We start from the raw sequence: 16,711 nt of genomic DNA on the forward strand, positions 1-16,711 counted from the left end.
TGCTATTCTTATGTAAGGCTCAGGTTTTATATTGGAACTCACTGTAATAAGGTACGTTTGTTCTTATTCTATATTGTAATTAAGTCGTTCACCTTATAGTAGATACTAATACTTAATTTTATTTGCATTTCGTCAATAGGAAATCCAATGTTGAAAGCATACAACAAATGTAAAATATTGTTAGTCCAAAACATTATGAAAAAACTAAAACACAGATGGAGAAATAAAAAAATATTATCCTTCGTAGTATTTCCACATTGTTTGCACAGGTTCGCAATAAAAAACCTTAGCAGGATTAATAGAATAGATAGAACGTGTTTAATAAATGTATTTTTATAAAAATAAATCGTGTAGGTACTTAATCTGAATGTCTGACTTACATGTATCTTTATGTCGTATATAGGTAATTTCATTGAACTCTTCTATTTTACAAACTGATCGCTCGATTGTTTACAAAATAATTACGTGCATAATTTTTCACTTTTCACTGTAATAATTTTAATTACTATGTAGAGTAAACTAGGGCTCGCAATTCAGGAGTTGAGACATTCTGGTGAACTCGTGTAACGTAAATTCTATCTATATTAGCTGTGGTAGTAGATATCAGTAATAAAAACCACAATATTTTTATTTAAATTCAATTATTAGTACGTATACTATATCATACGATATACTAAGATTTATTAACTTTAAAGTCACCGAATAAACATCCTCACATGTCTGTGTAAATTATTTCTATACGAATGTTTAGTGTATATATTTAACAAAGTAACTTTGCGTCTCCTCTTCATACTATTAGTAACAGAGTAATATGAATATGGGACGAATAAATAATAATGGAATAAAGAACAGTGATTAGTTTCGTATGATACCATAGATTAATAAAGATTACAGTCCTAATAAGAAAATGTAACCAGTTTTGACAATTGAAAATGTCATCTATATTCGTGTTTTAAAAATATAAAAAATAGTTTTTAAAGCATTTACGAATAAAACTAGATTTTTCCGCACTTTTTCTTCGATTTCGTGTTGTTTTTGCACTACTTAAATGCACGGCATTGTTCCGCTTAAATTACACCATGACAGTCGGAGACGTAATTGGAAAACAGTCCGCCATTTTAGTTATGTGTCAGCCATTTAATGGCTTCCTTCAATTACATGGCGGTGAGATATCTATACTTATCTGTGTATGATACATACAATATACCTACTATTTTTTGCCAACCCTGCCGTCTCCACAAAGACAAGCAGGTGTTATTTCTAGATTGACCGATTTGAGCGCAGCGTCATAAGCTTTGATCTATATTTTATTATCTTCCATGCGTCTAGTAAATAAATATACCTATCTATCTACGGTCTCAGTACGTCACCGTTAATATAGATGGCTTTTTTGAACCACGATATTTGTGGCAAAATATCACGGTCATGTTCTTGGATATATTTAATCTTGTCGATTACACTTGTCGACGAGATTGATGCACAAGTACATATTGTGGTATGTATTTTGAAGACGGTAGAACCCTTTGTGGTTCAACTCCGGCGGAACTACCGCCGCACCTATTTCTGCCTCATAACAGCAGTGTCAAGCGTCGCTGCGGTCTGGTTTGAAGGATGTGGTAAGGGAGACATACTTTTCCGAGGCGTTCCAGCTAAGTCCTCAGGGGTAGGGGAGCATCTGTGGCCGACCTCAGGTAGAAATATCTATCTAACCCTATCTGGGGTTGACAACAGATGTCCTTGGGCGGCACTAGTCACTTACCATCAGTTGAACTTCATGCTCGTCTACTGTCGTATATTATACAAAAAAAGTATTGGTTCAGTACCTTATGAACCAAACCTGTTGCAACAACATATTATGGATGGATTAACAACATCCATATTATGGATTCTCTTCATTTTCAGAAATTATTATGGAACATTTAAGATGAATTGGTAACGAATTAAAATAAATTATTCGACCGCCCACGTATGAAAATAATGATATGACGTATCGTGAAAATATGTTGTGTAATAAATGTTTTGTCACGTACTTTTATCAAATTTAATATTTTTGCTCACGGCTATTTTTAACCGACTTCAAAAAAGGAGGAGGTTTCTCAATTCGACCGTATATATATATTTTTTTATGTTTGTTCGGCGATTTTTTCACGATGCCGAGACCGATCGACATGATTCATACACCATTGTATGCGGCTAGTTTCACAGGGGGTCCCATTTCGAGGAAATTTGAAAATTTTAGCCAGTTTTCCCGGTAAATTGGAAAACCCCGATTTCATATAAACTTCAACAACTCGAGTATTTCTTAACCAATTTCAATTTTCTTTCTTTCATATGAAAGGGTGTTTCGTTGCGGTACTTTCCTACTAAAACATTTTTATGCTCTGATGACTAGAACTTAAGTTATGGGGTGGAATTTATCATCACTACCCCTGCTTTTTACATATTTTATGACAACTTACCTTCCGCCCACTCAATTCTCATGAAACTTAAAATGAACATTGAGTATTTAGATTAACATGATATGACGGAAAATTCAACCTTCAACTCTTCAACCCTGATAATGCAGAAGTGCCTCCTGCCTCAACCATACAAGTTAGGCATTTGGAGCTTACGAATATATGATAAGGTCTTTGAGTAGAGACATATGATGGAAGATATGACCTTCAATTCTTCAATCCTGATGATGCAGAGGTGTCTCCCATGTAAATTATATAGATAAGATATTTGTAGTAATGAAGTTGCTAGACAGAGACATATAATGAAAAATTAGACCTTCAACTCCTTAGATCTGATGATACAGAGGTACCTCCAGTCTAAACCACATGAATAAGCCGTTTAGTGCTTTCACACATATTTTACAGGTCCTAAGCAAGTACATGTAAGTTCTTATTAGTGATCGAAGACATGTAATGAAAAAAATGACCTTCAACTCTTTCACTCTGACAATGCTGGTGTGCTTCCAAGCTAAACCATAGGAGTTAGCCATTTTGTGCTTTCATATATGTATTAACGTCACTAAGCAGACACATAGGAAGAAAATGTGGACCTTCAAGATCTTAACCCTGATAACTTTGACCTTCCAGTTTTCAATTCTAGTGACGCAGGGACACTGCTGGCCTAAACCACATTAACTTAACAATTACTTCTTACAAATATAAAATATGATTAATGAATATGTTGTAGTTTTTCTTAACTATTGAATTAAGGTAAATTGTACCGACTTACTCGCAGAGTTTTACCAACTAGTTTGATTTAATTACTTTTCTCTTCCAACCTAACCCAGCCAATAATATATATCTCATATAGCCTCGCCTATAGTGTTTCGTATTGAATTGGTTAGGTTCATTGGAACATATAAGACAGTATAAAACTAAGCGAGAAGGGCGCGGCAGCGCCCTGCGAGCGGTTGGGTCCAATCCGTATGAATTCAGACCTTACCTTTATTCATGATCACCTTTATACAATTTTACATAATATTAATACAAACGTTAGCATATCATCAATAAAAAGGGTGAAATAAAAAATTTAACAAAAAAAATAAACCGACTTCTATGTCACTACAAAATAAAATATAATTGAAATTAATGTTGGTTTAGTACATATTTCTGAAGTCGGCGCTCATATTGGACACGCTGTTTACGCTGTTATCAAACGAAATATATTGAGGTCCAGTGCCTCCAAGAGCTTCACTAAAGAAACTGTTTAAAGAAATAAAAAGTTTGGAAAATCCAAAAGTCCACGACTCATAATGCTCATTTAATTATGAAATATAAAAAAAAAAAAAAAAAAACTTAAGTCGTTCAAAATTAATCGCCGAAAAAACAGCTGTAGTAGGAAGAAGGTACTGCACAAGCGCCCCTGGTGGAATAAATGTACATAATATCTATAGATCTTGTAGATATAGTCTTGTAGTAGTTGTATGTAGTAGTAGTAGCTTGTTGTAGTCGTTTTTTATTAATTGCAATTAAACGACACTGAATTAATTAATCATTCGCATTCAGTGACCTACAATCGTCGATTAGAATTTTTTTAAAAAAAATTTAACTCAAATGATGGATTTTTTCACAAGTTAAAGTGTTTTCAGGTTTCACACATGACGGTCAGGAAAATTTTTTGACCTATTTTGGTGTTTTTTTCCAATTCTATTGCAGTAAATCAATTTTTAAAAAGTATGGAATTAATCTCCATTAAATTATCTCGACAATAGTATGCAAAATATCTTGATTCCGTGAACTATCAAGGCTATAATAATAAAAATAGCCGCCAAAATGAAGCGAAAAAAAATTTTCGATCGTAAAGCACTCTCTGATGCTTCGCATCATGAGTCGTGCAATATTCTAACTGTTATATCTCAATACATATATGAAAACCTAATGTTTGTAAGGAAAAATAATTATAAATTTGTAAAACGGTGTGACACGCATAATGTAAATACAAGGAACAAACATAATCTTTCTACAGATGTTACTCGTCTCCACAAAATAAGTAACTCTTTTATGGGTCAATGTATACGTTTTTATAATAAACTTCCCTCCGAAATCAGAAATTTGTCAATGAATAAATTTAAATCCATAATCACAATCAAACTTAGTCGTAAAGCTTATTATAAAATTTCTGATTATATTGATGATAAAACAGCTTGGGACTGATCAATACCAAAATTATTAATTAATTAAGAAAATGTCAAAGTGTAAGGTATCTCGTTGAATAAACTTCTTTTTTAGATAAATGTAAAGCAAGATACTGGAGCTAATGCTTTATTAATTATATGTAAAAATGATGGCAATAAAAAAAGAGAATAATTATTATGAAAAAAAAGACAAACCCGCTGAGTTTCTTACCGGATCTTCTCAGTAGAGGTCGCGTTCCGGTCCGGTAGTAGTTTAAGAAAAATATTGTACCTGACAATTAGTAAGTGCCGTCGTTCGCCTATACAAAAATAAATATATTTCATTTCATTTCATTTCAGTGTGCACAAGTTATAGGCATGTAAGCGGTTTGCGGTGCGCGATTGAACGATTGAACGCGATTGAATGCGATTGAACGCGAGTGCGCGACCAGAAAATGGATTGGTGGTTTTGATGTCTATAACTTGTGCACACTGGAACTACGTAGGCGAAATAGAGAAGTCGCGAAACAAGAGTACGCAATTGCGGCGCGGTGCGCAAGGTCATGTAGCTCAAGGCCCACTCAACCGTCCTTGGGACTAGTGGCCAATGTGCATACAGTACGTCATCGTAGACGTCACCAGAGTACGTGCGTCGGGATTGGAAGATTGAGGATGGGACTGTATGCACAAGCGAATAAGCGTTGCGGCGTAACCATTTTTATATATCGTTCCTCTAACTTTTATAATAAACATCTGCAAAAATTAGACATACATATATAAAATTGCTTAATACTTGCATACAAACGGGAATTGAAACAGACTCTTGAAAATTGCATTATGTAGATAACGATTTACTTTTCTTTGTTCTATTTTACTTGTATATATATTTATTAGCTGACCCAGCAAACGTTGTGTTGCCATATAAATAAAAAAATGTGAAGGGTGAACAACAATCACTTAGGGATATGAAAAATAGATAGTTGCCGATTTTCACACGTACTGAATATGCATATAAAATTTGGTGAAAATCGGTAAAGCCGTTTCGGAGGAGTACGGTAACTAACACTGTGACACGAGAATTTTATATGTAAGATTTTAATATACAGTAGGTATATTAAAATATTACATATAAAATTCTCGTACCCAACACTGTAAACAATTACATCTTTAAAACTTTATGTATCATATATTACTGGAAACTTAGTTGATTTTTGTTATGTCTATGTGAAAATTACTGTGTGTAATAAATATTGTATGTTTCCCAAATAAAAATGAAATAAAATCATTACAGTGCTTGATACAATTTCATTAATTAAGGATTATTCCACAACGCAGGATCAGTGTTATGCATTCCGAGTTTTACAGCATCCTCGCTGTCATACAAAAACATTTAATGTTTAATGTTAAAATAAAAGTTTTAACTTCGAAATAACTGCGTTTTGTATTTTTAAAACAAAAATTTCTTCGTTGTTAGAAACTTTTTGTGTATCGATTTATTTATTATTTCTTCGATATCAACTGACTAACCTTCTCAAGGCCAAAATGGATGAATTAATTTTGAGAAGAAAAAATAAGGTGCCAGGCGCTTGTCAGGTGGGCGACAGTGAGTGTATTAGGTACTATAGTTCGTAAGTACCTTACTTTGTAAGCTAAAACGCATGCTTTTTCACGCTGGCAAAGCATCCCTTTGGTATATTTTGATTTTGGAAGATAAAAATAAATGTTGTGTTATTTAAACCATTTTGTGTTATTATCGAAGAAATTTTCTTTTTATTTCTTTTATTCCTGTTATAATAAAAACTTGTAATCCCAAATTTCACAGTTCCCGTTAGTATTATATGTATTATGATGAAATTGTTAATAAAAAAAAATATTTTATATGTTAATTCACCAAAAAATCGTAAAACCGCTCCGATTTTCATAAACTGTTCGTAACTTTCGCCGTTCAACATAACGACTCCGTGGCGCAACGGTAGCGCGTCTGACTCCAGATCAGAAGGTTGCGTGTTCAAATCACGTCGGGGTCATTGATACTCCAACGACTTCTTTTTCCTTTTTTTTTTATTTATCTTATTTGTAAAACAAAAGAGTGACAAAATTACGAACTTTGACTACTTGTAATTCTTAAACTACTGGTTCAAATTAAATGAAATTGGTAATACACCGTGTCTATACAATGCTTGCTTGGCTCCTGAAAATTCAGGCTTCTAGCTTCATATGCAACGAAGTTACAGGGGGTCAAAAATGGGCCGAATTGCTTCGGGAAAAGTATGGTACGGCCGTGCCGCTTCTTTTCTTTTGGCTCGACTTGGCGGAGGCACTGCCGTGCCTCCAGATTATTAATTTGCCAGCCATTTCTTAAATTTCCTCCTAAATTTAAAATGTAATTTTATTTTTGTACTGAAATACTTATTATGTGTATTTGTAATATTTTTATTACATCGATATATTATATTTAAAAACAATAAAAAATACGTGTGGCACTCGGAGACTGCCGCGGTAAAGCTATTGCATAGCATTTTTATGCTATGAAAACGCTCAGAAGGAATTCCAGAAATACAATATATTCTTCCATAATCATCAACATTTACATTAATACATCTTTATCCACTATTTTATCATATCTCCATTATATAAGACATTGCAAATATTAGCTGACATTTCATAACTCCAAGCAAGACTAAACATTCTAAAATATAAAAAAAAAATGTGTATTACTGCCATCTGTGTTCAAGTTGACGAATTAAGGTTATCAAATAAAATAATAAGGAATGTAAAATAATACTTTATTCAATTATATCCAATATCCATATTTTTCTATTGACAGTCAACAACTCGGTTGCCTGGAGACTTGATATCCAACAGTCCTCCACCGCTATTTTCACTTACACCACCAGGGGCGCAGCATTTGGTCAAGGTGACGGCGCACCAGTATGCCATTTTCAGTTCTGACTTCATAATGGAGTCTACCTAATCTTCGGATGACGACTCCGAACTCCCATTTAACTCTTGGGTTGGTGTAACTGCGGACTTGTACCTTATCACCTTGTCCGAACTCCTTCGTTGGCGGTGCATTGTAATGTAATCTGGATAGTGGGGCGGATTTCTTAAACAAGGCATGCATATAGGTTCTTACCTCTCTGCCGAACATTAACTGATAAGGTGATAACCCTTTTGTATTAGGTGTACGTCTCAAGCGTGCCTTGACAGTAACAGTTAACAGTTTATCAAATAAACTTCCGCTCTTGCCGACATAAAAGAACATTCAGGTATTAGCCGATTATTTTTTTTTGTACATTCAAAAATTTAAATTTGAGCTTTGTATATATTTCTTCAAATTCGTACCTGTATTTAATTTCCTCTTCTAAATTTTCTTCTTCTGTAAGCCATTCAATTTTTTCTTGAATTGCGTAGAATTTGTTCAAATTTTCTTGTAAAGAATTCAGTCGTATATTTATTTCTTCACAAGAAATGTCAATATTATTAGATCGCTCAATAGAAGCAACCTTGGTAGCCAAGTTCTTGGCTGTAATATCAAAAAAATATGATAGCGAAACAGCTACCTGTCTTTTTAAATATCGGTTAAGATAATATTTATCTTTTGTCAAATAATTTTTTTTAACATAATTGTTAATGTCTATTATATGAAATTTCATACTATTATTACATGTCAAATTATTTAATGTCAAGTTAAGATTATATCTATAATTATTTTCCACCTGTGACATATTGTGACAGTAGGGAAAGGTAAACATTATGATTTTATCTACTTTTAGACTATTTAATGCACTGTAATAATTTGATAATGTGTGTTTGTTTACATTTCCTTTATCACCGATTAATATAATTAATGTAGTATGGGCACTGAAGTTATAAGTCAAATTTTGTGCATGATATTCTGATATGAATGGACCTGGTGGCTCTAAATGCGCGCTTGCTCGCGAGTGTAGTTCAAAAAACTAAAAAACACGCTTTCGTGATAAACTCAACTAAAAAGTAGAAAATAATGTTCAATCTAGGAATCAATTAAGGAACGGTTAATAGTATCATTGTGGAAAAATTGTGGGGTGATTTTTTAAAACTGATAAGTGGAGCACCCACACACAACCCCACGCGTTTTTCACAATTATATTATTTACTGTTCCTTAATTGATTCCTAGATGTTTACGTAATTATTATCTTAGAGTTTTTAGCAACAGTAATAACATTTTTTATGGATTACAATATACAATATATAATGCAATTTTAATAATTAATAAAATCCAATAACATATCCAGTAATCACAAAAAGTATCCCAGTAAATAAGTAAATCTAAATATATATAACTCAAAGGTGACTAACTGACGTAGTGATCTATCAACGCACAGCCCAAACCGCTGGATGGATCGGGCTGAAATTTGGCATGCAGGTAGATGTTATGATGTAGGCATTCGCTAAGAAAGGATTTTGATCAATTCTACCCCCAAGGGGATAAAATAGGGGATGAAAATATTACTTCGTAACGCGAGCGCAGCCGCGGCAAATGCTCGTATGACATACGATTGCTACACAATTTCTTTAAGAAAAATCCCTAGCACGGTTTGTACAATTTTTATTACTTGTTCAGTAGTAAACTTAGTACCTAAAACCTACTAAGATATTCCTAAGTACACTTCTCTAACAAAAACACAACAAATATGACAATATGTAAAAACGTCGACACAAACTCCCGAAACATGTCAAAAATACTTATATTATACATGGTTTTCTTAAATAAATATTGAAGTGCAGACGAAAATAAATATATTTTCATTTCTATATATTTACTAGGCTCAATACTCTTGTCATGTCAAATTTCGAATATGTTTATAATGATCGTGTGGCCTAATGGTTAAGGCGTCGGACTTCAATCCGGAGATTGCATGTTCGAGTCCTGTCGCGGTCGTCCACTACGAAGAATCTTATTTTTTTGATTTTTTTTTTTATAATATTTGTGTAAAGTAATTCAGTGAACATTTTCACTACTTTAAACTTTAATAGCGTAACAATTTTTTTTTATCCGAATTTTGAAACTCGAACCTCAGCGAAGCCTTTCCGTAAATAAACGTGAAACAGCTACGTAAGGTAATCGCTAATGATGTGTATGTTTGTAAATCCGTAAGCCGAAAACATTTCCGCTCGGGCAGACAATCCAATATAACTCTCCAATAACTTTTCTTCGGCCGACGTAAATAATTCGTTTCAACAAACACATCGATGGATTGCTAGTTGAAGGGAATGTGGATGAAAAGTAAATCGATCGCCCGTTTTATTACAAACTGGTTCGCTGATGAGTAAATTATGGTTACTTATTTAACTAAAGAATATCTGTGAATCAACACTATAGTCAGTATTTTTCAAGGACGGGGGAGAGAGAACCGAGTACGATACAGCGACTATAAGTGTAGGGGACAGCTACGACAGTGGCGCCGCTACGCAATCGGTACCGCCCAAAATTACTTGAACATTGTGATAACAAAATATTTATTATGTTATTAAAGTTTTAAATAGTGAAAATGTACATTGAATTTCTTTACGAACTTTATTACAAAAAAAATAAAATAAAAAAGACAAACCCTATTGGTGGAGCGATCGTGGCAGGACTCGAACCTGCAATCTTCGGATCGAAGTCCGACGCCTTATCCATTAGGCCACACGATCATTACAAACCTATTTCAAATTTAAGATGACAAGAGTTCAAACTTTAGTATCACATAAGTCCAGTGCGTTGCAAATATTCATAAAATACTAGCTGACCCGGCAAACGTTATGTTGCCGTCATAGATTAGTAAAGATTACTCACTCCTAACAAGAAAATGTACCCAGTTTTGAGAATTGAAATAGTTGCATAAAAAAGTTTTGCCACGTCTCCGTGCTAAAATGTCTCTACAATATTTGAAATAATTATTTATTTATTATGTAAATTACGAAGTATTAGTTATTTATTCGTAAATTTTCTCTAAAAATGTTTTTATTTGTCAAGAATAAAAAAAAAGAACTTACTAATAAGCCGTTTGTGGCTTCATTCAATTTCAAGGCGGCGAAGTATCTTTACTAATCTATGGTTGCCATATAAATAAAAAAATGTTAAGGGTGAACAACCCTTATCACTTAGGGGTAACACTTTGGCTGTAACATATACATATAATCATAGTTTTGAACATGTACCAAACTATGATTATATATTTTTGTTAAAAAATAACAAAAAGTGTTCGATGTTCTAAGCAGTCATAACACAGACCTGTATTAGTTAGTTAAAGGTGGTAGAGCCCTTTGTGGTTCGACTGCGGCGGCACCACGGCCACATCAATTTCTGCCTTATAATACTTTTCCGAGGCATTCCAGCTTAGTCCTCAGGGGTAGCGGCGCATCTGTGGCCGACCTCAGGTAGGAATATCTAATCCTATCTGGTGTTGATTACAGATGTCCGTGGGCGGCAATAATCACTTACCATCAGGTGGACTGCATGCTCGTCTTCTACTCCTATTTTATATAAAAAAAGCATAGCCTAGTGGTTAAGAAACTCAGCTTCTTGATCGAAGGGTCCGGGTTACAAAACCCAGGCATGCACCACTGACTTTTCACTTTTGTGTTGGTATTAGAAATTAATGATCACTTGTTTTAACGATGAAAGAAAACATCGTGAGAAAAGCTGCATACTCGAGAAATTGAAATAAGAAATCTGAAAGGTATGTGAAGTCTACCAATTGCACTTAGCCAGTGCGGTGGACTTAGGCCTAATCCTTCTCATTCTGAGAGGAGACCCGTGCCCAGCAGCGTTGATGATGATTGCTTAAACGTTGTGGTAAAAAAACGTATTTTCTTGTATTGCGCATTCGACAATAGACCAAGCCATAATAATAAAATGTGGTAATAAAAAATCTGCAATAGATTAATCGTATTTTTTTTAAATATTAAAACGCTCAATAGCCTGGGGCGGCTAAGCGTGGATTAGATTATTTTGGTGCTCTTTAGCGTAGCGAAACAATTCTAGGTCCATGGTAGTGACCTATGTCTTCTTCAGGGGACGATTAACTCTATATTAACATATAAATTGAGTACATAACAACACTTGAAAAAAATCTTATCCAACGACATAAACTTTAATACAAATCAAAATCTAAAATTCTCTTGGAAAAATTATCTTCGAAAACAAATTTAAGCTTGTATTTCCTTCATATATTTGTTAGTGCTTCACAAACTATTTGCATATTTTCGCAACATATACGAGTACAACGTAACTGTACCTAATTAAAGGACACAATAGACTTTTTTAATAAAATTTACAATAGAATTCAAATACAGAAAATATCAACATTCTCGCTACTGTTACAATAAGACTAGCAATAAGAGCTTCATTAGTTGAATTTTCTCTCAAACACGGAACAAAATTCATAATACTATTGTTGGATAGCGAATGTTAACGAGATTTTTGCTTCACCAAAGTTATTCTCGAAACTCGAAATAGATTTCATAATCCTTTTCGAGCATACTGCAAATTAAGCTACTCGTACGTATTGTATTAGTAGGTACTGTTGAGAATTTTAAAGTAAGTATTGCTTCGTTCTGGCTTGTCATCCTACAGTATTGTTTAGTTTCTATTTTTATTTAATAAACGTAAACGATAGTCCATGTGTATCTTAAAGGTCTTCTACTTTAGAACTTACGTAAATAGCTGGAGCATGGAGCATATACTACTTTACTCTAATGCGATTTTTTAAAACGTCGCCTTTGTCGTTAAATGTTTTTAAAATGCTCGTGAGGCCTGTGAAGATGGTTAAGGACTGATTAGTTGTTATCACCAAGATCAAGAATGTAACATGAAAAAAATATCAACGGGTTGCACTCCGGGTGTGCGGCAGAAGTGAAAACTTTCTAAACCTAACCAGAATAATAAAATATAATTAACTAGCTGACCCGGAAAAATGTTAAGGGTGAACAACCCTTATCACTTAAGGGTATGAAAAATAGATAGTAGCCGGTATTCTCAGACCTATGTTAGTATGTATATAAAATTTGGTGAAAATCGCTAAGCCGTTTCGGAGGAGTACGGTAACTAACATTGTGACACGAGAATTTTATACTCCTATATAAGATAATAAATATAGTTCAAAAAACTAAAAAAATATCTAAGAATCAATTAAGGAACAGTAAATAGTATAATTGTTAAAAAAGCGTGGGGTGCTCCATTTATCAGGTTCGAAAAGCGCACACAGATTCCGTTCACAGATTCCGTAACTGTTACGTACATACATACATACATACATACATACAACCCAAGCTAATAAAAGCGTGTTAAAAAAGATTTCATTGAGAGTAAAGCGGGGTGGAATACTTTTACCACATAATATCGTTAAAACATGATTGAAAAAGTTTCGGGGTTCCTAAGTTGATATTGTATAAAATTTGAAATGTGTTCGAGTAATTAGATCGTAGGTGGAGATACCGCGGAAGTCTCATTTATTGATGAACTCTAAAAATACAGAGATTACACAGAACCAATTTCGTAAACAGATTTTTTTCAGACCACCTGCATTCCTTTTGCTAACTTCGTTTGTACATTTGTTTCATTGCAAAATTTGAGGAATTCCTTCAGAAACAATGTCAGTTGTTTGAAGATATGCTCGGATTGCTGTCCTTGTTTCAAAATTATTTGAACTTTGCTAATATTATTGGACGTTTAATATCTGTAAGAAGATTATAAATGAAGGCTTAAGCTCCGCGCCCGTATATTATTAGTGCACTCGGTTTGAAGTAAATGTGATTTCAAACAGTTTTTGTAAAACAGTTCAGATTTTTTTCTTCATTCTCAAATAAAAAAAAATCAGACACATACATGCTCGTTACAACTTTATATAAAAAAATAAAAAGCTTGATTGGATGATTATACAATATTTTCTAATAAGTAGACACTGCTAAAAATTCTAACTTATTAAAATATATGCGAATGTGAGTTTGTTTATTTGCTTTACTTTCCTTAACTACATGACTGATTTTAACGATTTTTTAGGGTTCCGTACCCAAAGGGTAAAAACGGAACCCTATTACTAAGACTTCCATAAATCCCTAAATCTAAACACAGGGCTATAGCTATAACAACAAATACGAAAAATAAAATAAAGTTGAATATTAAAAGGAGACCCCCTTTTAATACAACAAACCGGTAGTTTTCGCCGTTTTTCGATCTAACCGATAAACCGTACTAGGAAGGCGGTTGAAATTTTCCAATCCGTTTACTACTATAACTGGTATATAATAAATAAGAAGGTATCAAATAAGAACATAAAACATATTGTAATACAGTTATTTTAATTTTATTATACGTTGTTTACGTATCATTCATCATCACCCCGACGCCAACTATTTTTGTGTCATATAACTAAGTATTGTTGAAAATTTACGTATCATTCATCATCACCCCAACGCCATCTATTGTTGTTTCATACGACCAAGTATTGTTGAAAATAATAGAATGAATAAAAATAAGGAACATTTCGTGGTACGGAAACCTCCATGTGCGAGTTCGAATCGTATTTGGCGAATTATTTTAATATATTTTTTATCCCGAAATCAAGTGCCGTTTTCGGCGGTTATATAAAAAAGTCTCTGATCTCGAGAGAAACCCCGAGAAAAAGCTAGTAACTTAAATAAATAATTACTTACAAAAGCAAATAATTACTTAAATACTCGTATAAATGGAAGAACACTGAAGGAAATAGACAATTTTAATATAATAATACAATATAGAGTCGAGTACAATGTCTACTGCTTATATTTTAATTCATGTTTTCACTAACAAGATGTGCCTGTGCTTTATAACGAGCTTGTAGAGCCGCCCTTGTTACCAGTATCTATATTTTAATAAAGACCGTTGTTTTTAGGGTTCTGTACTCAAAGGGTAATGGAACCCTATTACTAAGCCTCCGCCGTCTGTCTATCTGTCAAGGGGCTCGATCTCTTGAATAGTAATAGATAGACACTTAAATTTACAGAGTGTGTATAGCTGAGGCCGCTATAACAACAAATACTAAAACTTAGAAATAGTTGAAAACAATTTGGGCGCGATATAAGAAACCGCTATTTTTCAACTATTTCGCTTTATCTATTAACCGTGATAGGTAGACAGTTAACATTTTCGCAATGCATATTCTTCAAGAGCTGCTATAAAAACAAATAAAAAAATGTTTTTTTTTCTGGTACTGAACCCTCCAGATTCGAGTTCGACTTCTAATTTTTTTCTACAACTTTTATTTTCACCAATATTATTTTATACTTACCAAAACGAGTACTCAATCAATGTACAAGTATTCATAATTAAATTTTATTTCGATTGTAGATATTTAATAGACTCGTTTTTCGTAGTAGGTAATACTGCTTACTGTTTTGGAAAACATCCAAAAAGTAAATTTAAATCTTGAAAATCTTATCTTTTGATCTGTCCATTTCAATACTAAGAGTAATCTTCAATAATAGCTAACAAAATGTTAATTCATGATCAAAGCAAAAGTCCATTTGAAAATTGCTTAATATTAAAACTAACAGATACTAAGTATTACAATAAGTATACAAAGATGAGAACAATGTCTGCTGCGTATATTTCAATCCGTGTTCTCACTAACAATATTTTCCTACTGTTTTCCAGAATATACTATTACAGTTAAGAGTATAATAGTTGAGAAATACTTGTTAATTATCTATTCTATAAGATGAAAGAAAATTTGTATTAATATTTGAACATTGCTTGAGACCAACAAATATATTACAATAGTTAAAAATGAGTGTTACTATCATTTATTTAATTCGAAAGTGATAAAGTAGGTACACATGCCGTACTCTTTGGTAAGTGTACCAAATCGGACGGCATGGTTGTCTGTAACTTAAAATTATAAAATAATCAACGGGTTGCACTCCGGGAGTGCCGGCAGGTGAAAACTTTTGAAACCTAACCGGAATAATAAAATATAATAAATAAAAAAAATAATCTGACACCCATTGTTTGTGACATATTTTTCTATGCTGACACCGGATGATATTTGCAGTTTGCCATGCCGTCTTACGAATTTTCGATCAGGGCACGTAACCCTGACGCGAGTTACAATTTTTTACTCATAACAAAAAGTGCACAAGGCCGCTATAAAGTGTTCATTTCAAAAAGGGTTGTTTTATTCCAATAATACGTAACTGCTACTCACTATTAGTACGTGCAAAGTCTTCGTTCATATAAAATTGTTGTTTAAAATAATACTCGTATCTACCGTGTTTTCCTTTCTATAATTTAGCGATACGCTTGAGGTTTACGAGGAAGTCTGCGGGAAAACGACCCCTCGGACTCTCTTTTATGAGATACCTACTTGCCTCACAGTTCCGTCTAATTTGATTTTACCTCAACTTGTTAGGTTCCTGTATCTTGTTATTTTTTATGAAAGTAATATAATAAACAAGGCGTCCGCCCCTTATTTATATTATGTGTTCTCTTCCGACTAAGGATTTCATAATAAAGTTATTAAAAATCAGGATTTTCATCACAGAAACATTATAGCTCTAAATATTACTATATTTAGAGCTATAGTAAAACCAATACTATACTTAGTAAAACCAATATAGCTCTACCGGGAAGGTACAGTTCTAGCGTTTCCGTGAAACGGTGCGGATGGAGGCTAGTTTACATTTGCGACCATCATAGTCCTCAGAAGCGGCAACACCTGTATGATCAGCTTTATCTAGAACCCCTAATTTGGAGTCGGTTACTAGTAGTACCTAGTAATTAGTACTAGGTAGTGTAGAGATGTCCATATCATCAAATGCACGGCATTTGCTACTTCAATGCCACCGCTTTTTTCCTTCACCGCTTCAGCAAGTGATAATTAATTTCTAATACGCACATAACTTGGGGTGGGTGCCTGGGATTTGAACCTCGGACCCCTCGATCAAGAGGCCGAGTTTCTTAACCACTAGGCTATCGCTACAAATACATAATAATATTATTAATAACATTAATATCAAAGTATTTTTAGACAACACTTTCTTATTGAATTAATTTTACATCATTTTTTGAACTTTGTATTTAATTTTTGTTTACTCAA

The 16,711-nt window shown here is 33.4% G+C and overlaps 1 protein-coding gene, 1 long non-coding RNA gene and 1 other non-coding gene across 5 annotated transcripts in view; 1 reads left to right on the plus strand and 2 right to left on the minus strand.

Annotated features, from left to right (window-relative positions):
- The window catches only part of LOC140743346 (uncharacterized), a 466,218-nt gene that overhangs the window by 77,765 nt on the left and 371,742 nt on the right, over window positions 1–16,711 (minus strand). The gene's annotated exons all lie outside the window — the stretch shown is intronic.
- LOC140743344 (carboxyl-terminal PDZ ligand of neuronal nitric oxide synthase protein) overlaps window positions 1–16,711 on the minus strand; it is a 287,400-nt gene that overhangs the window by 63,217 nt on the left and 207,472 nt on the right. The window lies entirely within an intron of this gene.
- On the plus strand, window positions 6,565–6,636 carry TRNAW-CCA (transfer RNA tryptophan (anticodon CCA)). Its single transcript has one exon. It is a non-coding gene; the product is annotated as a tRNA-Trp (tRNA).

The sequence above is a fragment of the Epargyreus clarus genome, unplaced genomic scaffold (assembly GCF_041222505.1).
Source record: "Epargyreus clarus isolate Ecla_fem2 unplaced genomic scaffold, WU_Ecla_fem_2.2 ptg000007l, whole genome shotgun sequence".
Lineage (NCBI taxonomy): Eukaryota > Metazoa > Arthropoda > Insecta > Lepidoptera > Hesperiidae > Epargyreus > Epargyreus clarus.